Source organism: Urocitellus parryii, chromosome 7 (assembly GCF_045843805.1).
Source record: "Urocitellus parryii isolate mUroPar1 chromosome 7, mUroPar1.hap1, whole genome shotgun sequence".
NCBI lineage: Eukaryota > Metazoa > Chordata > Mammalia > Rodentia > Sciuridae > Urocitellus > Urocitellus parryii.
The window spans coordinates 69,209,280-69,231,589 of record NC_135537.1 but is presented as its reverse complement, the minus strand read 5'-3'; the positions used below and the strand labels follow the sequence as shown (position 1 = coordinate 69,231,589).

The 22,310-nt window shown below is 36.6% G+C and overlaps 1 protein-coding gene across 1 annotated transcript in view; it reads left to right on the top strand.

Annotated features, from left to right (window-relative positions):
- Positions 1 to 22,310, top strand: part of Cpa6 (carboxypeptidase A6) — a 284,829-nt gene that overhangs the window by 231,950 nt on the left and 30,569 nt on the right. The gene's annotated exons all lie outside the window — the stretch shown is intronic.

The following is a 22,310-nucleotide window of genomic DNA, read 5'->3' as shown; positions in this document are numbered from 1 at the left end:
ATTGGCCACTAACCCCAGAAATGAATTTCTGCTGCACTCCATGTTTCACTGGATGAAGGCTGCTTACCTTTCAAATAGAGGGACGATGTCATTCTAAGGAAGGAGACCCTTTTACAGAATGAAGAAACAGGCAGATATGGAGAGCTGGGAAGGGGGATGAGAAAATTAATCATAGCTAGTATCATACTTTCAGCAGAAAGGGGAAGAGAAGGGAAAGTGTTATAAAAACTCAGTTGTGAGAAACAGAGTCTGTCATTTGCAGAGTCTATCATTAGCTCCCTCAAAATACAGACCCTTCTCTAATGAAAACCTCCGTTCAGTCCCTTAGAAATGAAGCCTATCACAAATGCACTGATCTGCTATGTTTGGGGTTCTGCATTAGATGTTTCTATCCCATTTCTATAAGCATGGGACAGAGTAACTGAGCATGAGCCTAGACTCCTTCCCCCCATCCTTAAAGGCAACAGCCCTCAATTGGAACTGGCAAATAAAACATGTCATAACTCCAAGAATATGGCTATAAACTATGACAGATGTGGTTTGGTTCCACCATTACTAGTTCAATGATTTGGGCAATTCTCTTTAATCTATGAAATGATAATAACAACCCCTTCTGGGGTTATTCTGGGGGTTAAAAAAAATTTATGTATGTGAAATGCCTAATTCACATCCTAGCTCCATTCAGCTGTTTAAATATCAGTGACCTTTTTTTCTGCTCCTCCAGAACAGGGTCAATTTGCTTCTGAGCCTTGAGTCAATAGGTAAAACAGCTTCTTTCCTTTGTGGTGGATATTGGAATAATGACCAATCACATAATCTTAAAAATGCTTACATTTATGGGGGAAGAAAAAGAATTGCATAAATACAATATTATATTATAGATGGCTATTTAGATTTAGAAATTGTTTTCTCTAAACCAGATTAAGATAATAATCATATTCATATGAACTGTTGGTCTGAATGTTTGCACACCCCAAACATACTGGGGTCTGTTGAAACCTAATCCCCAATGTAACAGTTTTAAGAGGTGGAACTTGGGGAGTGATTATATCGTGACTATGGAATCGGGGGCCTCACATAAGAGGTCAAGGGAGCTTATGTGCCTCTTCTGCCATGTAAAAACATAGGTAGAAGGCTCCATCTATTAAAAAATAAATAAATAAGTCCTTACCAGATGTCAAATCTTCTGACACCTTAAGCTTATACACCCAGCTCCCAGAACTTTGAGTAATAAATTTCTTTTGTTTATAAATTACCCAGTCTGAGGTATTTTGTTATAGCAGCACTAGAATTGACTAAGATACTCTGTAAACTAATTTTTAAAAATTCCCTGTTCGCTGATGGGACTGTTTACATGTTCATAACCACATGGATATTTCAGTGGTCAGCAAGTGCCTGCATCCGTATGTGTGTCATACACATGCCCAGAGTCATCTCGTCCGAATACAACAGATGGGTAACTGAGCTGAGTAACACTAGCAGTCAGCTCTGCCTGTGTAAAGTTACATTCTTGTTTATATCCAGTTACAAGCGAGTGCCTTGCTTCTCTTTGTTCTTCTTCCTTTACCCACCATGTTTCCTTCATACTTATTCCTTCTTTGGTTTCATAGTTTCTACTAGAATTCCTTTGACTCTACCCCATTTTTGAATCATTCTGATTTTTCCTGCTATTTGACAAATGTACCATGGATTATGTCAAACTTCATTTGCAAAATGATCTTGATAGACTTTTATAAGTGATATGCAAATGTAGGCAGCCTGACTAGGACTATCTCTAGGTCCTCTCCAGAGGATTCAGCTGACCCAATAGGCAGAGTGGCCTGCCTCCCTGATACCTTAGATCCATCTTCCTACAGCTATGTCCCTGGTCAACAGGATGGTAAGCCACACAGAGAGAACCACCCCTGGGTCAGGAGGACTGAAGTAAGTGTGAAATCTCCTAAGTGAATCTCCAGATAAACATCCCTGATATGAAAGTCCAAGCCAAACTGAAAACACTCTAGAGAGTCAACATCAAGACGACAACACTACTGTTTCTTTCTCTAAGTCAGCGACTCTCAAACCCAAAGAGCAGAGCTCAAAACTGCTTCTTTGTATGAAAAACCTGCAGATTCCCATATGGCAGTGGTTACGCTTTAACGAATCTGTGGAATAAACACACAGTTTAGAGGATGAACACGGAAGCAGGTACACCTTTCCAAAACTTCATACTTCCCCAGGGACCTCTAAGCCATGAAATGAATACCGCCGCTCAAAGTCCAGCAGAGGAACACAAGTCAGAGTACTGGTATTCATAAATACAGAGACTTTATTAATTCATCTGCAGAAGTTAATTGAGCACATTACTCTCTGCTAGACACTGTTCTTTTTTCCTTCTCCTACCTACTCTCTCTAGAGTGTGCTGTGAGTCCTGGTTCCTCTAAATTCGAAGAAATCCTGGAGAAAGACAAAGCTTTAACCCCCGAATAAACAAGTGTTGCATAAATATAAATCAGCATTTAGAAAAACTTGCAGAATGGATGAAAAGGATTATAGATCACATTGCCAGTAAGGGATTTGTATCTATAATAAAAAAGAACTCGCACAGGACAACAGGAAAGATACCACCCCATTTTTAAAAAGCATAGGTGGTTTGAGCAGATAGGTGGGTTTCCTCAAAAAAGATAATATCAATAGACATGAGCACACGAAAAGATGCTCAACATCATTAACCATCAAAACCATAAGACACCACTTTACACCCTCTAAGATGACTGTTATGGTTTCACGATGAGGTGTCCCCCCAAATTTTTGTGTTAAGGCAGAATATTCAGAGGTAAAATTACTGAAGTATGAGAGCTACAACCTAATCGGTCCATGCTAGTTCCAATGAACTAACTGGGTGGTAACTGCAGATGGGGTGTGGCTGGAAGAGGCGGTCACAGGGAATTTGCCTGGAAGGGTTCATCTGTCCTGCAGCCCCTTCTCCCTCCTCTCTCTGCTTCTTGGCCTTCATAAAGTGAGCAGCATTCTTGTGCTAAGCCCATTCACCATGATGTTCTGTCTCCCCTGGGGCCCAGAGCAACAAACTCAACCAACCATTGGACTAAAACTCTGAAGCCACCAGCCAAAATGAACTTTCCTTCCTCTAATTTGTTCTTGTCAGGTGTCTTGGTTACAGTGACTCAAAGCTGACTAACACAATGGCTATAATTTAAAAAAAAAAAGGGTAGATGAGAGTGCAAAAGAAATTAAACATTTGTTCTTGCTGATGGGAATGTAAAATGGGACAGTCACTTTGGAAAACAGTTTGGCAATTCCTCAAAAAATTAAGGGCAGAGTACTCATATGAAATCACATTTCCATTCCTAGGTATATACCTAAGAGCAATGAAAATATTTATCCACACATTGACTTGTAAATGAATGTTCATAGCAGCCCTATTGATAGTAGCCAAAAAAATGGCAATAACCTAAATGTCAATCAATCAATGAATAAATAAGCAAAATGTGATGTATCTCTACTTTCAGGGAGGAAATATAATTTATCCTCAATCCTTGTGAGTTTACAGTTGGAACCAATTCCTATAACAAAAGATAATTAATATGAAACAAGTTTATTAATAACATAATGCACATCACCCTAGAGAAACCTCCATGAAAGGTAATTTAAAACAATGACTTAGAACTCTGGCTCCTATAGGATCTCCAACAAAGAACAGCAAATCTTAAAGAACTGATGAGATAAAATAAAGCAGTTTTAGGTTTCCAGAAGTAGGAAAGTAAATATATAGGGAACTAAGAGTAGATAAGGTCTAGTTAGTAAGGTTTGTCATATAGACTCCTCTCATGCTGTTACCATCAGATAAGGGCCCATAGTCATCTCCAGTGATAAATGTCTGTCCTTCCTGGTAGAGAGGGGAGGGGAAATATCTTTACAATTTTATGTCCTGCTTTTAGGCAAACAGGGCAGAAAGATTTTCTGCATCTGCTGCTCAATTCAATAGTCCTTCATATTTTAGGGAGGCATATTCTGGCCTCCTACAATATAATATTATTTATCCACAAAAAAGGAATGCTGCACTGATACGTGCTGCAATATAGATGAACCTTGAAAACATTGTGCTAGTAAAATAAACTAATCACAAAAGACCAAATATTGTATCAAATGTATGAAATGTCCCGAATAGGAAAATCCATAGAGACAGAGAGTAGAATAGTGATTGCCAAGAGCTGGGGTGAGGAGGGAATGGGACATGTCTGCTAATGAGTAAGGGGTTTCATTTTGGGGTGATGCAAATGTTCTGGAATAAATATAGTGCTAGTGATTGTGACTATATGAAAAAATGTTGAATTGTACACTGTTAAATGGTGAATTTTGTGGTATGTGGAATTATACCCATTATTAAAAAATAAATCTGTTTTAAAATAGTTTTTAATTTCCATTTAGGAGTAAATTAGGCACTTATTTAAATATAATAGCTCTTTGGAACATTTAATTACCTAATATTATAAATTAGATGTAATAGGGAAACAATCAATTTTTAGCATATTAATTGTATCTGCTTCTCCTCACTTATGCCCTCTCCTGCTACCACCCTGTTTTACTTTACAAATATTCTAATAGATCATCTGGGGTAAAGGGGGAAACCATTACAGGCTGGCAGTTGTCAGCCAGTGCCTGTGGAATAACAATAGATGGCCACTGTCCTACTTTCAAAGAGGACAATTCCTCCAGCTGAAGGAAGGGTTTTTGTTTTGAGAGAGCTATACTAGCTGAGAAACTAAGCTGAATTTCTTTGCAAATAAAAGGAATTTCAGAGGCCAAATTTGGGACAAGGAGGGGAGGGAACTGGTAAGATTGCTAGGCTGTCCAGAAAAGGAATAGAGACCATTATAGTCAGCTTTTTCGCTGCTGTGATTAAAAGACCTGACAAGAACAATTTTAGAAGGTGGGGGGATGTTTATTTGTGGCTCATGATGTCAGAGATCTCAGTCCATAGATAGACGACTTTGTTATTCTAGACTAAACGTGAGGCAGAAAATTATGGTAAAGGGTGAGGTGGAAGAAAGTAGCTCAGGCCATGGCAACAGGAAGCGGGGAGAGAGAGAGAGAGAGAGAGAGAGATCTGCTCACCAGGGACAAAATATCAATCCCAAAGGCACTCTCCCAATTACCCACCTCATCCAGCCACACTCTACCTGATTATAGTTACACCCGGTTAATCCCTATCAGCTGATTAACACACTGATTATGTTAAGACTCACATAACCCAGTGATTTCACCTCTGAACTTTCTTGTATTGTTTCACACAAGAGATTTTGGGGGACTCCTCGTATCTAAACCATAACAGGGATGCAAAGATATATAAGGATTTTAATTAAATTTTTCTGTGATATAAATTCTCTATAGTGTATTATAATAGCCACATGGTAACGTTCAGCATCACCTATTCATATATGCAAAGGATTTGTAGATTAGAATCTGTTCTCTGGGGATGTGAGGAAGGGCCAAGTCTGGCCTCAAGGTTGCCGCAGTCTTGGCTGGGCACAAGATCAGGAGCCACTCACAGCTTTGTAGATTCAAACAGTAATTCTTTATTCCCGAACTCACACCAGCCCTCTACAAACACGTTCTGGGGAAATCCAAGTTCTGCCGCCAAATTCACATACTCTACCAGGCTTTTTATCCCAAAAACTTTCTGAATTCCACGAGAACTCAATGGGAACTCAGGCAGCAGGACACACCTTATTCCCAGCAAGAATAACCTTAAACCTGGAACTGCCCTAAACCCAGATTGTCCTAAATGGGGAACGTCCTAAACCCAAGGAGCGGGATACTTCCTAAAACCTGCAGGATACACCCTAAACCTGGATCCACCCTGGTCCTTGAGCAGGGTCACCTTTCTCAAACATACATAGAATGTCACAGCGAATGTCCAAGGCAAGTCCATTTCCACGAGTCCTTCCTCTAAGCAACATGGGGTACGCTGGCAAGGAAATTTCGATGCATCATTCCTACTTGGCAATGGCCCTCAGCACAAGGTAAATTCAGGGAGAGAAGTAATTCACATGACATTTTCAGAGGCCTGGAGCCCACAAGAACACGTTGTGTGATAAGAAAGTAAACTTCCATGATTAGAGATTTATAGACAAGATCTGGAAAATTGGGCTGACGTATAAGTGAGATTCTCTATTAATGATGAGTCTAACATATTTTTCCTTAGCTGAACTTTAAATCCAAACAAATACATTAAGCACCTTTTATAATGTAAAGTGCTATACAATGTGTACAAAAGTCCTAAAATATTTAAAGAGTTCACATGCAACTTTCAAGGAATTATTTGGGATAGTGGAGAAATACAAAGGGAAAATCTGTTAACTTAGCCCATTCCTCACTTTGCAATCAATTTAATGTAAAAATACACACTAATCGCTTAAGATCTTCTGTGAAAGTTATAGAGAAATGTTTAAATTAGAGAATCAGTGAGCTAAATTACTAAGTTATGCTTTTAAAAAAAGACGTTGGGGATACAGAAATGGAGATGTAGAAATTGATTATAAGGGGTTTGCCCACAGTTGTTGACATATGGCTAACATTTATTAAGGATTCATTGCGTGCCTTGGTCTCAGAAAAGTTGATGTGTCAGCATTTACAGTAACAGGAGGGTTGTACTTACTGAGCACATATCAAAGTAAAGACATTATCCTATTGTAGATGTGATGGTTTCTTTTAACTTGGAAATAAATGGACAGTGCCTCCCTTGGCATGTCTTATGCAAGTCAGCACTGAACTCTGGCTTAAGGAATCACTGGGCTAACATCACTGACACTTTGGAGGATGTGCGAAAGGAATTGTTTCATCTCAGAGGAAAGTAGCTAGAAGCCACATATTTCCAGATGCCCAGTGGCATCTGAGCATATGGATGTGTAGATTTGCCGTAGCTGAGGTTTGTTCTCCTTTGGAGGGGGATGCAGTGTTTGTTCCCCTAGTATTTCTTGCATACCTACTTTGCACCAGTTCATAAAAATAAAACATGGTGCCTGCCTTAAAAAAAAAAAAAAGAGCATGCTCAGTGAGAGCATTTCTCACTAAGAGATATGTTGTGATCCTTATTTAACTGATAAAGAAATTAATAGAGTAGTCAGGACACTTTTTAAAAAATAAAAGAGAGGAATAAAGGGAGAGAGAAAAAGGGAGGGAGGTAGAGAGAGAAGGAAGTTGCTCAAGACTTGGACTACCTTGGGAAGTCAGGTCTGGCTGCCTCTAGTGTTCCTATTTTAACCAAAAGTGTTCCTATTTTAACCAAAAGCTCCTGAGTTAGACTTTTGGTTAAAATAGGAACACTAGGTATGCAAGAAAGACTAGGGGAACAAACACTGCATCCCGGGGGACCAACTTGCCATGAATAATCACTGTTTTTCAACTGTGGTAATGAATTAAATAATATGGGGTTGCAAAAAAATAGTTGAGGTATAAAAAAAATAAGACTTTTATCCAAAATCATGAAACACAGATAAGAGAAAGACTGGCAATGTGTGGTAAGAGGGAAGGATGATCCCTCCAGGTGCCATTTCTGGTCTGGGGCCATACCATGACGGCAGTTTGAGTTTACAAACATCTGTTGATTTCAGGATTATGGTAATAAATTCTCCAAGAAGACTTTTCTTTCTAGTCAAAGTATGGCATCTTCCCATGCTGGCAGACTTCATTGAATAGCCAGCCCACACTTTCACTGAAAGTTTCACACTTTGAGGATCCTAGTGGTATGGCTAGGACATGTGCGCCCTTCCTGCGCACTGAGGCCTCCTCCCCATCTCCTGCTTCCCCATTGAAACCAGTGTGTGAGTCGGGGTCAGTGAGCACCCCAACCATGCTGCAGATTTTTCTCTTCTTTTTGCCCTGTCAGCTTCAGACATTTTCATTCCAGGTCTTTGTTTGTGTTTGTTTTCACAGGAATTTTTTAAGGCCTTTGCCATGTACTTAAATCGATTTTTTGATCACTTAAATGTGTTTGTGGACTGTGCTTTTATCAAAGTATCTGCCACAATTCTGTCATATGGCCAGAAAATCCATCTATCATTCCAGACATAAATAGAATCAGAATTAATGTCAACCTGACTTCTTGATGTTTTTAGGACCTTCTATCATACCATAATTGTCTATAAAACAATCTTACCTGCACCTAATCATATAAAACCCAACCAATGCCTGCCAACTTTTCTTTCTTCTTTGCTGCCTCCTGCACGTAATGATATTATTACATGAAAAATAATATCGCAGCTTCAAAAGAAAAGTTTCACAATAGAAGTGTGTAGCTTTATAATATTTATTACTTTTATTCCAAATGTGGTCTTTAGATCCTGTGAAATAGTCCTGTTGTTTGGGGAGAGCTGATAATGAATGTTGAAACGTAGGAAGACATAATTCTTATTGATGTTTCTGGTTTCGAGGTTTTATGTGTTTTGCTTTCAAGTTTCTCTTGGGATGAAGTCTACAGTGTGTGCTGTGGATAAGTACTCCCCATCCATCCATTCCAACCTCCTTCTAGTGTACCTTTCCAGATTGCTGAGGGCAAAAGATAAAGACTAAATTTCTCGGAACCCTTAAGCTGGGGATCTGGATATGACTTAGGTTCTACCACTTTGGTACCCTTGGGTGACTTAGAGTGTGGAGTCACTTCTCTGTGGCTCTATCATCCCCACAGTCCAGCACCACTGTGGAAATACATGGCTTATGTAAGACCACTTCTCCCTGTCGACTCTCCCCTGCAATGTGCTGCTTCCTCATCTTGCAAAGACAGTATAGCCCTCTTGGTAAACTGTGTCTTGACTCTTGAAATCATTCAAGAAGGCTTACACTAGAGTTCTTTTTTTCAAATGACAATGAATGAAATTTAATGTCTTATTTAAAAAAAAAATACCTCTACTTGAACTAGCCAGAGTGAATTCTGTGCTCTTTCATGAAACTCTGACCAATGAAAATTTTTTTATAAACAATTCGTTTTCCAGTTCATATCTGTGACTTTAGCCAAGAGTTCTACTCTTCTATAAATTTTGTCTGACATTCAGCTCAATTTTTCTTTTACTTTGTAAATTCATGATTTCTACTATTTCACCTTTTCCTGTTCCATTGCCATCTGGCATGCTAATTTGTCCTTTTAAAATATTGTACATATTAGAAATACTAGTAGGCTTTTCTCTATATATTTTTTTCTTTTTTTTACATGTATGTGTGTGTGTATGTGTGTGTGTGTGTGTGTGTGTGTGTGTGTGTGTATGTATCAGAAGCATTACTTGGTTAGAAAATACATTGTTAATTTCTTTCCACTATCCTGTAACTCATTGACCTTAAACATATTTCTGGAAACTTCATTTTTCCCAGGATAGAAGATCACAGGTTAAACAGAAAATCCTTTATTTATAAGGCTTAAAGAAAATATAAAAAGCTTTCATTTTTTTCTCTTCCTATTCACATGTATTTTTCAGCTAATACATTACTCAAGGAGCTATTTTATTTTTTGTGAAGGTGCTCTTAAGTTCTTCTTTCCTAATCTTGATACTGATTATACACAAAAATTATTTCATCTCCCTATTTTATATTTTATGCTGCTTATGCATGACATACCCAAATGCCTTTTTAAATGAACTTTTTATAACTATAGATTATAAACAAAGCTTATTAACTGATATATGTGTGTGTGTGTGTGTGTGTACAAAATGGCATATTGTTGTTTTATTTCTCTGATCATTCATGTGAGTAAACATGTAATAATTTGCATTTGAAGGACAATATCTATTTTATTTATAACATTCACTCCCACATTAAGAGTAAATGTCTTTGCTAAAGTTTTTAATAATGGTGTTATAAAGTTTTTAAATCTTTTACAAATAGCTCAGTTTGAAAGTCACTGAAGAAAGCAGTATATAAATTAATATTTTTGAAAGGAAGCATGGTGAGGTAGCAGAATCGCTCCTTTTGTTCTTGGGATGCTGAGCTACTTGTTTTTCACTTGGAACTGATTTTTAAGTCTAGTAATTTTATTCCCCTTGTTTCAGCAGGTAACCTTCCATGCTGCTCAGACTTTAGGAGGCCTCTTCTCTTGCCTTGAGCGTATATGAGTAGGGTTTTTAAAAAGCTTTTATCTGCTAATTCTTTTTCCACCATACTGGTTGCTTTTCAACATTATTGCATTTCTGATTTCATCGAAAACAAACTACATCTCTCTGATAATTTTCCTCCAGCTGTATCATTTGCATTTGAGAATTCCTGTTTTTATTTTCATAAATTTCATGCATATTTAACTGCTTTGATTTTTTAGAGTCCTTGTTACTATTTATAACATCTCATAAGCATTACAGCATTATGTTCCTTCTGGGTCACTAATGTCTTTAAATATTTTCCTTGTTATCATTTTTCCAATTTCCTTTTAATTTATAGGCTTGTTTTTCATCCAGACTCTTTTCAAAGTAACTTTTCTGTTATTGAAAACATCTCTTGAGCTGGGGTTGTGGCTCAGTAGTAGAGTACTCACCTAGCATGTGACAGGCCCTGGGTTCGATCCTCAGCACCCCATAAAAATAAATAAATAAAATAAAGGTATTGTGTCCAACTACAACTAAAAAATAAATATTAAAAAAATTAAAAGAAAAACATGTCTTTTGGGGGCTAGGGATATAGCTCAGTTGGTAGAGTGCTGGCTTTGCATGCACAAGGCCCTGGGTTCAATCCCCAGAACCACTGAGACAAGTGGAATAAAATTACTAGATAGAGGAAAATGAGGGCATTTTTTCCTACCAATTTTTATAACTTTTTAACAAAAGTTCTGTATGTTGAATAATGACAAGAGACACTTGGGCAATCACCTTGCCCTCTTGCTGTCTTCCAGATCAGCAGTTCTCAGACTGCACAAAACCCTTGTGAACTACAGAACTCTAGTGGAACAGAGGTCAGAAGGTGTCCCCAAAAATAAATGATGCTCATGATAGAAGTATTTTTAAGATGTCAGGGGGAAAAAAAGATATGCTTTTACAATGTTAGAAAAAATAACACATACATTGTATACATTTGTCACCGCAGAGATTACCAGATACATTGACTACATTCATTCATTCATTGATCCAACTATTATTTATTGAGGTGGTGATTGGGGAATCAGAAATGAACAAAACAAAGAAAGTCAGGCTGTGATTCATGATTTGAAGACAATCATAACACTAAGAATGTGAGAGATGAGCAAGAGGTATGGAGAAAGAGCAGTGCAGATAGGAACAGTGTCAAGTCCCTGATCTGGGAAGATCATTGTTACCTTTAAGGCAGAGGAAGTCAGGCCAATTGGCTGGAGCTGAAGGGAATGAGTACAAGATGAAGCCAGAAAAGTAGCCAGAGGCAAGATGATGTAGGTCTTGCATCCTGGGGGGGACTTTAAATTTTGCTCTGCATGGGACGGGAAACCACTGGAGAGTTTTGAAATGCAAAACAACAAGACATAACTTACATTTCTAGCTACTGCATATCAAATTTTAAGGATAGATATTTGGAATCAAATTACTTTCCCATTTGAAAGCATTGTTTTCACAATATAATAAAACTAACCCAAGAATATTATTATCCACATCTTTAGATAAACATGGTATATAACAGAATGAATACTAAATGTAAATATATCTTTATTACATAAAATACTATGAGTTTTTCTTTTTTAAATAAAGTTAAGCAACCACGTGGGGGAAAGAAACATTTGCAAAAACACAGCAGAAAAAATGTTGTTATCACTTTGCAAAAGCACTTTAAAATCAAACATTTCGTAATTTTGAAAAGTCTATTTAAATGTAAAGAAAAACTCCAAGACTCTAGGAAGTTTTAAAACATAGATTTAAGAAAATAAACATGATAAAACAGCCTTTTCTTTAAAAAAGGTGTTTTTTAAAAAACTAATAACATTTCATCTGTTTTAACTATTTCCCAGAATGTTTATTGTGATCACCTAAGCAGCATATGAGTTTGGGGGCATTATAAAGAATTTTGGTGAGACGTCAAAAACACTATCCATTCCTCCATTCATTGAAAAATTTTTTAAAAAGGACTGGATGTCATACTCTGAACTGAGACAAGTCCCACAGATTCCCTGTTCTCCCAGGATTTAAGATCATTGGGGTTGGAGTAGGTGAAGACAAAAATAGGAACAGAGAAAGAGGGGGGGAGAGGGGCAAGTGAAGAGAGGAAGGGGGAAGAAAATGAGTAAAATCTTACAGATACTGTGTTATAAGTGTTCTTCAGAGAAACAGAACCAAGGGGATATATATGTAGAGAAAGAAAGGGATATTAGTTTTAAGGAATTGTCTCACACAATTATGGAGGCTGGAAAGTCCAAAATCTGCAAGGTGGGCCCTTGCCTAAGTTGGAGGAGGGCAGTCTTTTTGTACTAATCAGACTTCAACTTACTGGAAAAGGCCCACCGACATTATGGAGGCCAACGTGCCTTATTCAAAGTCTACTGGTTTAAATGTTGATCTCATCTCACTCAAAAACACCTCACAGAAACATTCAGAAGAACATTTAACCATAGCTTAGCCATGGATTAATTCACACATAGAATTAACTATTAAGATATACTATGGTAGAATACATGAATAAATGCATGCACATATGTTACACGTCTGATAAAGTCAGAAAAGTCTTCATAGGTGACAAAATAGCAGTTTAGTTTGTCAAATGGACTTAACTGGGGAAGGAGGTAAATAAAAGAAAGGATGAAGAGTCAAGAGGGAATCCCAAGTGGGAGAATCATGTAAGTCCTTGAGGAAAATATATAGCGTGTAGCACGATGCAAGGTGGTGAGGACAGCATGAGGCCTTATATGGTTGAGCTGAAGGACAAGAGGAAGTCTGGTGAGAGGTGAAGCGCCCCTAGGTACAGTACATGCTGAACGTGCTGAACTCCTGTACCATGTCGAGTTCTGCAGATTTTATTCCAGGGTCATGTTATTCCTGCTGACATTATAAATAAGATGAGGCTATGTCACTGAGAAAAATCACAAAAATTCATAGCATACCTTCAGGGCATATCAGTTTCACTGAAAGATGTTTTTTTATTTTAAATTTATTTGTGTATTCTAACTTGTTATACATGACAGCAGAATGCATTTCTTATTGAAAGATTTTGAACAGAGATTTTTTTTGCGTGAAAACAAGCCAAATATATAACTGAGTCAACTGTATAATTCGCATTAAATTTTTAAGGTAAACCAAAGTTTTCAAGGAAGTTCTAAACATAGAGTCTGTACTGACTTTGTCTATTGTGGTTATTTTGGTCGTAAGGTTTGACAAGCACTGGATAATTAATTGAAAGCCTATGTTTTCTGTTCTTTTACCTGAAATAACCAACTTATAAAGATAAAAGGCTTATTTTGGCTCATGGCTGAGGTTCCAGTCCACGGTCAGTTGGCCACATTGGTTTTAGTCCTGTGGTGAGGACGTACATCATGGCAGGATGCACAGTGGAGAACAGCCACTCAATTTACAACCTGGAAGCAAAAGAGAGAGGAAGAAACTGGAATCCCACAATCCTCTTCAATGTCATCCATAATGACCCAAAGACCTCCCACTAGGTCCCATTCCTCAAAGAATCTACCAGCTCCCAGTAGTGCAATGGGCTACAAGGCCTTTATACCATGGGATTTTAGGGGACCCTTATCCAAAAAATGGCAGAGCCTTTAAAAACTCTTCAGCAGGAAGAAAATGGTTGATCTCTGTGTGTCACCTGAGCAGGAGTATCAGTCAATGACTGGTCAGGAAACCACAACAGGACCATAATCCAGGAGACAGTAATGTGGATGGAGAGAAAAGTGTACATGTAGAGTGTGGAAACTCACCAAGACACCAGTGAAATGGAAAAGACAACGTTCACAGGGAAAAGAGAGGTGTCCACAATGACCCCATTTCTGTTGGAATGATTGGTGGATAGAGGTATCACCTGTCAAGTTTTGGCATCTAGTAGGAAATGAGGATTCAGTGAAAAACATGAGTCCAGTTTTGAGTAGTGGGTGTGAGGTGCTTGTGGTAATTGAAGGAAGGGTATGTAATAGGTAACCAGACACAGACCTACAGGATGGAAAAGGGTCTGCACTGAACCTTGAGACTTGCACACAAAGAGTAGTAGAAGTTTTGCAGGGAGGCCGATGGCCCACCAACAACAGTGAGAAGAACAGAGTCAAAGCAGAACCTTAAGTCTGTCCATCCCCATCAGTTTAAGCATTCCGTTTTAAAAAGTGTTATAAGAAAACAGGAAAAGGTGCTGGCCACAATGTTCTTTGTAATAATAAAAGAGTAAAAACAAAAAAAAATGTTGAACAGATTGGTGGTTAAATAAATAAATATATTTTCAGTTGGTGAAATTTTAGGAAGCCACAATATAGATAAGAAGTTCATATAAAAACAGCTAAGAGTTTATGATATGAATTTGAGTCTGATACTGGCCATATAATTTATGTAATTGTTTTTCATTGTAATTACAATTCTATAAATTATGTATAAGTCCATATGACAAAATATGTGTGCATGGTATACAAATACATAGAAAAGGAACTAGAAAAAAAGCTATAGAAAAATTCTAGAATTGGTAGTCTATTATTGTTTTATCTTCTAAATGCTTTCAATACTTTATTTTAGGATTCCACTTTAAAGAACAAATTTTTCTCTAATAATGTATATTCTGCATTTATTTTTCTCATACAAACTGTAAGTGGTTAGATAAGTGACAAATTAAGCTCCATGATTTTAAAAGATGCATATATGAAAATGAACCTGAGATAATAACCATTTAAATGTAAGATCTTCTTGACACTGTGGGGCTTTAAGTTAGGCCATCTGACTATACCACTCTGAAAACTTAGCAAAATTCAACAGAGCCACAGGAATCATTCTACAAATATTTATTGAGCACATGATATAGGCAGGCACTCTTCCTGAGGGCTGCTTTGGAACATTTCATCAGACCATATTCAGATCAAGGAAAGTTTCTTATTTTCTTCTTCAACAATGTTTTTATCCACCTACATGCAAATTATACAAAAGAAAAAAAACACCTTTTCTGACAACCTAACATGAACCTATGGATATTATGATAATTTTATTATATGCCACAATTCTGTGCTAAATTAGAATATAATTTTAAGGATATAGGGAAACGGGCAATATAATACTGTTGAGAATGCTAATGGGTACAACTTCTATGGAAGTGATTTTGGCAATGTCTGTCAAAATGACCTGTACCTTTTGACTGGATAAGGAATTCTTATGGGAATTTATCCTATTGCTATAGTCACAAATGTGGGAAATTCCATATGTACAAAGATTCATTGTAGCACTCTTGATAGTAAAATAAATTAGAAGCATTCCCAAATGCCCATCAACAAAGAACTCATTAAGTAAATTAAGCTCCAATTATACAGTAAAATAGTACATAGCCAGGATGAAACAACTGTTTTGTGTTCTGATATTGGCAAAACTCCAGAATTACACACACACGCACACACACAATTGAACCAAGATAGGTAAAATGAATATATAGAGTACTGTTTTTTGTGTGGAAAGATTTTTTCATTGATGGACATAGTAAAACTGGCTTTTTCTTATAACTAGACTATTTCTGAAATCATAATTTTTAAAAGCAGTGAAAGTAATTGCTTCTCAGGAGAAGTGGATACCTAGACAAATGAAGAGAACAATTTGCATAGTATAACCAAGTACCTTCATTGGCCATTCAAAAAATTTAAATAATAAAATAAGTCAATGCTCTCTTCTGAAACAAAAAGTAAAATTTTAACTATAGCCAGCCTCCAGAATGCATTATGACTGTTCAAAACACTTATGCTCTTTTCATATTAGCTTTTGCTATTCAGCTTAATTAGTTTACATTAGTCAAACAAAAAGATTCACCTCATTGGCCATTCAAGAAACTATGCTCCCTCCACCACCATTCTTCATGGCCCCCACTTACCACCCCACCAAATTGGGAAGGGCTATATCTAATACACAAAATGCACCCCTTTCCCACTATTTCTGTAGCTCCCCCATTATCTCTCCTGGTAGTTTTCTAGAGGTATTGACTATGAAACAGACAAAGAGAAAGCTAAAGGTTTTGCAATGATTTAAAACATTTTATCAAAATATGATACTTTATTATATATAAATAGTATATTTTAGCAAAAATGTTTTAATTAATATGACATTATATTTCATTAGAATGCAGTTTCTGGCATGTTGTTCTAGCCTGCCTAATTCTGAAAAAAAGATTACAGAATGGCCTTTTAGTAAGATCCACAATAAAAAAAAAATTAATATAAAAAATAGTCCTAATTTACTTCATTTACCACCCCTAGATGTGAGAAGGTATAAAGACAAAATAGCAATATCTTTAGAAACTATTGATTTCCTTCCCTTTTTTATTCATTCATATTCTCAGGTATCTCTACCTTTATTGGCACATATTTTATGGGTATATATACCAGTAATGATAAAAAAACAACATCATTGTTGAGGCTCTTGTGCAATCTCTTACCTTTTATTATACCTTAAATTATAATAACTGACCTTAAAATAAAAAATGCAAATGGAATTTGGATGTGATGAACTAAGAGGGACCTTGCTGTGGGGCGGATTGATTCATTCAATAAACATTTATTGAGCCCCTGCTATGAACAAAGCACAACGCCAGGAAAATAAGAATAATATTCAGCTCTTATTCTTAGGAACTAGCCGTCCAGCGAGGAGGACTAGCATGTAATCAGCCTGCTGTGGATTGAAACCGAATGAAAGCTACAAAGTAGAAGCACAGGTCTCACAGAAGAACAGGGAAGGAAAAACTCTGAATGGAGTGAGAGGGGGGAAAGCTACAGACAAGGAGATTTTTATTTCTGATGTTTGATTTTGTTAGAGTAATTTTGGGTTCACAGTAAAATTAAAATCACTCAGATTTCTCAAATACACTCCCTAACACACACATCTTCCCCATTTCTTCAAACTCCCCACCAGAGGGGTACATTTGTTTCATTAGAGGAACCCACACGGATGCATCATCACCTGAAGTCTATCATTTACATTAGCATTCTTAGTGTTGTACATGCTATGGATTTTGATATTATACATTTATAAATGTATAATAGCGTGTATCCCCCATTATAAAATCAATCATTTTCACTGCCCTAAAATACTCTATGCTCTACCTGTTCATCCCTCCCTTTCCCAATCCCTAACAACCATTGATCAATACATGGTCTCTACAGTTTTCCTTTTTCAAAAAGTCATAGAAAGTCATCTCTCTGTATCCACAAGGAATTGGTTACAAGGAACCCAGCAGATACCAAAATCCATAGATTTTCAAGTCCCTTTTATAAAATGGCATATAACCTACATAGTCTTCCCAAATAGTTTACATGATTTCTAGGTTACTTACAATACCTCAAAAAAATATAAATGCTATATAAATAATTGTTATAATGTCTAGGGGATAATGACAAGAAGAAAAGTCTGTACATCTTCAATATCGGTACAATTTTTTAAAATATTTTTGATTCACACTTGGTTCAATTCTTAGATACATATCCCACAGATAAGGAGGGCCAACCATAGTTGGAATCATATGATACATAGACTTTTCAGATTGGCTTCTTTGTCTCAATGTATGCATTTAAGAGTCCTCCGTGTCTTTTTGTTGTTTAATAGCTCATTCCTTTTTAGTGTTGAATAATATTCCATTATATGGATATGCCACAGTTTACTTACTCATTCATCTACTGAAGGACTTCTTGGTTGCTTCCAGGTTGGGCACCTATGAATAAAGCTGCTATGAACAACCATGTACAAGTTTTGTGTAAACATAAGTTTTAAATTCCTTTAGATAAAATTCCAAATAGCATGGGATTGCCAGATTGTATTCTAAGCATATGTTTAATTTTTTTAAAAACTGCCATGTTGTCTTCACAATAGCAATGATGACAGTTCCTACTGCTTCACATCATTGCCAGTGTTTGATGTAGTCTGTGTTCTGGATCTTGGTCACTCTACTCAGTATGCAGTGGTATCTCATTAATGTTTTGATTTGAATTTCCCTGATGACATATGGCACAGAGCATCTTATCATGTGCTTATTTGTGTATTTATATCTTCTTTGGTGTCTATTGAGATCTTTAGTCCATTCAGAAGTTTTAAATTTTAACAGAGTCCAGCTTATCAAATATTTTCTTTCATGAATCATGCTTTTGGTGTTGTATCTAAAAAAGTCATTGTCAGCATCATCAGGTTTTCTCCCATTATTTCTAGGAGTTTTATAGTTTGCAGCTTACATTTTAGCCTATGATCATTATTTTGTATTGATTTTTTGTGAAGAATATAAAGTCTGTGTCTAGATTCAGTTTTCTTTTTTGCATGTGAATGTCCAATTATTCCAGCACCGTTTTTTTTTAAAAAAGACTATCTTTGCTCCATTCTATTGCCTGATAAGTAGCTTTTGAGCTGAATCTTCCAGGCATGGAAGGATTTTGATAAGCTTCAAAAGAGGAGACAGACTGTCTGAGCTGAAGGAAGAATAGGAACAAAGGTAATGAAGTTGGAGAGGGAATGAGAGCAGGAATAGGCAGGTGATGGGAAGGAATGTGACTACTTGTAGGAAATGCATCAGAGAACACAGCCTAGAAAGGTTCACTAAGTAGGGGCTTGTGTACCATGAGGAGGCATCTTCACTGGTACTGTTACCATAACAAACCAATGAGAGCCTCTGGGGGCCTGAAGGGAATAACATGTCTATTTATGTTTTAGAAAAGCACTGTGATAGCAATATGAAGAATAGATTAAGCCTGTGGTGGCACAAAGATCAGTTAAGAGGCTACATTGTTATTCAGGTGAGAAGTGATAAAGTGCTACAACTAAGATGGAGGTAGAGAGGAGAGAAAAGAGAAGAGCCCACAAAGAGCAATGGAACATAGTGACTAACTGGAGGGATAAGGGAGGAATGCAGTCACTGGGGAATTGCAGAAGATCCAAAATCTTTAGCCAAAAAATAATAATTCCCCCATTTATTCAATTAAAAGGCTTTAAGCAAAAGTCAGATGATGTAAATAGAAAATTAAAAATTAAAAAAGAATAGGGTGGGGAGCTTTGTAAGTATGAATCACATTAATAAATTCATTCTAAACTTACTTAGTAAATATTTTTAAGAGCAATATGTTAGACACAGGAGATACACTTTTGAAAAGACATAATTCCTGCCCTCATTAAGACTGATGGGTTAGGCAAAAGACCATTATATTATATCCTGATAAATGCTATGCAGAGATAAATGAAGGGTGCTTATGTGAGTATATCAGTGCCTTGTTGCTGCTGTAACAAATTACCAAACTTGGTAACTTAAAACAACACAGATTTCATCTCTTGTGTTTCTGGAACCCAGAAGTTCAAAATGAGTTTTCTAGGCTGAAGGTATGGCAAGACTATACCCATGGGAGGCTCCAAAGAAGAAACTGTTTACTTGCTTTTTTTCTAGCTTTCTTAAGGATTTCTTGCCTTGTGACCTCTTCCTCCACCTTCAAAGTGAGTGGCACAGCACCTTTTCTCTCTGAATATACCTCCATCACATAGCCTTCTCTTCTAGATGTAGTCAAAATCTCCCTCTTATTCTTGTTATTATATTTAGGACCACCTAGGTAATCCCCATTTTAAGGTCCTTAATTTATCACATCTGCAAATTAAAGTCACTTTTTTCCATATAAAGTCACTTTTTCTTCCATGGATTAGTACCTGACACTCTTCAGGGGCCATCATTGAGCCTACCACAATTGGAAGGATTTCCAATCCATCCCCTTATCCTCATGGCTTCAGAAAGCCATTATAAAGTTTTAAGGAGAGGAATTATATTACATGGTGAGATACACATTGCAGTAGAAGTAACTCAGGACTTTTGAAGATGCAGATTGAAGAAGATCCTGGATGACCTGTGTGATAAATCAGGAGAGATCTTTAACTAAGACCTTAGTAAATGGAGTGGGTATGTTAGAAGGAAATTAAGATAATGGCACCAATAGGTCTCTGTGGATTTGGGGATGCAGTAGATGATTTCTGGTTTCAAGTGACATATACTAAGAACTGTGATACAAGAAAAGAAGTAGATTTGGAATTTGAAGGACCATCAACAGGAAAGGGTATTTTATCTAAGAAAAAGTATGTTCTCAAAATTAAAGTTACCTTGCAAACTAAGTTTTAGAATGCAATCCATCCTTAGAGACTGCCTCCAAGACCAGAAATCAATTAAGTAGCAAAGTTCTTCTTACTAAATTTTATTCTCAGGTCATAAGAACAGAATCTAAGAATGTTAAGGAAAAGTTAAGTATGTAATTTTACATTAGAATAAAAGGGATTTTTTTAACTGAATGGCAACCAACAAGAATACAAATAATAATAAACATTAAAACCTATCCTGTTAAGCGACTGATAAACTATCAAAGCTATAAAAACTCTTAGCAACCATTTTTTAAATTAATTTTTATTAGTACTTTACAATTATACATAATATTGAGATTCATTTTGATATATTCATACATGCATATAACATAAATTGATTGATTGCATTCTCCAATACCTTCCTTTTCCTCCCTTCCCCCTTCCCCCAATCCCCATCCTCTACTCTTCTATTCTACTTACTGGTCTCCCTTCTGTTTTCATGAAAGCTGACTGCCCCCCCCCTTTTATTCCTTTTTTCCCTTTTATTCTCTGGTTTCCACACATGAGAGAGAATATATGTTCCTTGACTTTCTGAGACTGGCTTATTTCACTCAATGTAATGTTCTCCAGTTCTACCCATTTTCTTGCAAAAGACATATTTTGTTTTTCTTTATGGCTGAATAAAATTGTATTCTATATATAACACAACGTTTTCTTTATCCATTTATCTATTGATGGACACCTGAACTGGTTCCATAACTTGGCTATTGCGAATTGCACTGCTATGAACATAGTATACATGCCTTGCTATTTTATGCTAAGGAGTGGTACATGAGGGTCATATGGTGGTTCCATTCTTAGTCATTAAAGATCCTCCATACTGACTTCCATAATGGTTGTAATAATTGGCAATCCCACCCAAAGTGTATAAGTGTTCCGTTTTCCTCACACCCTCATCAGTATTCATTATTATTTGTATTCGTGTTGATTGCCATTCTGACTGGAGATATATAAAATCTCAGTGTAGTTTTGATTTGCCTTTCCCTTAGCAACCATTTTTTTAATCCAACATTTTTCAACTTTTTTTTTCTTTTTCAGGCCTGTTAATGATGAGGGCACATTCCTTTGGTCGATTCCAAGCATACCCACATTGATTTATATTATCTTTTAAATATTTAAAATTATTTAAATTAACTTTTTATCTCCCCCTTTACAAGAATATATTAGAACAAATTATGAGTCATTTATCAAAATAACAAACCAATTTTTACTTAAATAATTGTATAACTTGTAATTTACTTCTGTGAGACATCTCCCACTACCAATTGCAACACCCTGTCCTAATACCACAGTGAGAACCATTGATTCAGCTCCCAAGTCCACCAGGATAAATGCAGCCAGAGCTGGTTAGTGATGCAGATGTGATGGTCTCATGATTTTCAATCTATTGCTCTTCAAGTATTTCTTGCTTCTCCATTTTCCTCTGTAAGGTCTAGCTCCCACCTCCTTTTATCACATAGAGGACTAGGGTTCATAGAAGCATTAATGCCCATCCCCACTTTTGTCTTCAATTTTTAATTCCACCCAACTTGCATTCCACCAAGTCTCCACTCTGCCATTACAGTTTCCTAAAGGCTCCTAATACTCCCTGCTCTCTCTCCCTTCTCTGTGCTCTCCTGCACTTACAGCCTGCACTGCATACTTTACAATTATATCCTACATTGTCTCGTCCTCTAATTTCCTCACATGTGCACATCTTGTCTCTTTTCTATATTTATGAGGCTCTTTTAGAATTTCACATCTCAACACTCAAAAACTAAAGAAGTGATGTATGGTATGGAAGTTAAATCGCTGAAGTGTTCAGAACAGAGATGTATGCTGTTTTATTGGAGAAGACTAAAATCTCTCTGCACTGCATTGCAGAGATCTGTTAATATATTCTGCAGTTGTTCTGCATGTGAAGATGAGAAAGAGAATTTTGTCTCAGTTTCAGAAACAATATATTATAAACTAAGGGAAATCTAATGACCTTTATATGCCCATAATCTTAAAATATATAGAGTGATATATTTGATGCTTCTTACTCCTTTCCCCTAGAAGAATCCTGTTTTATAGTTG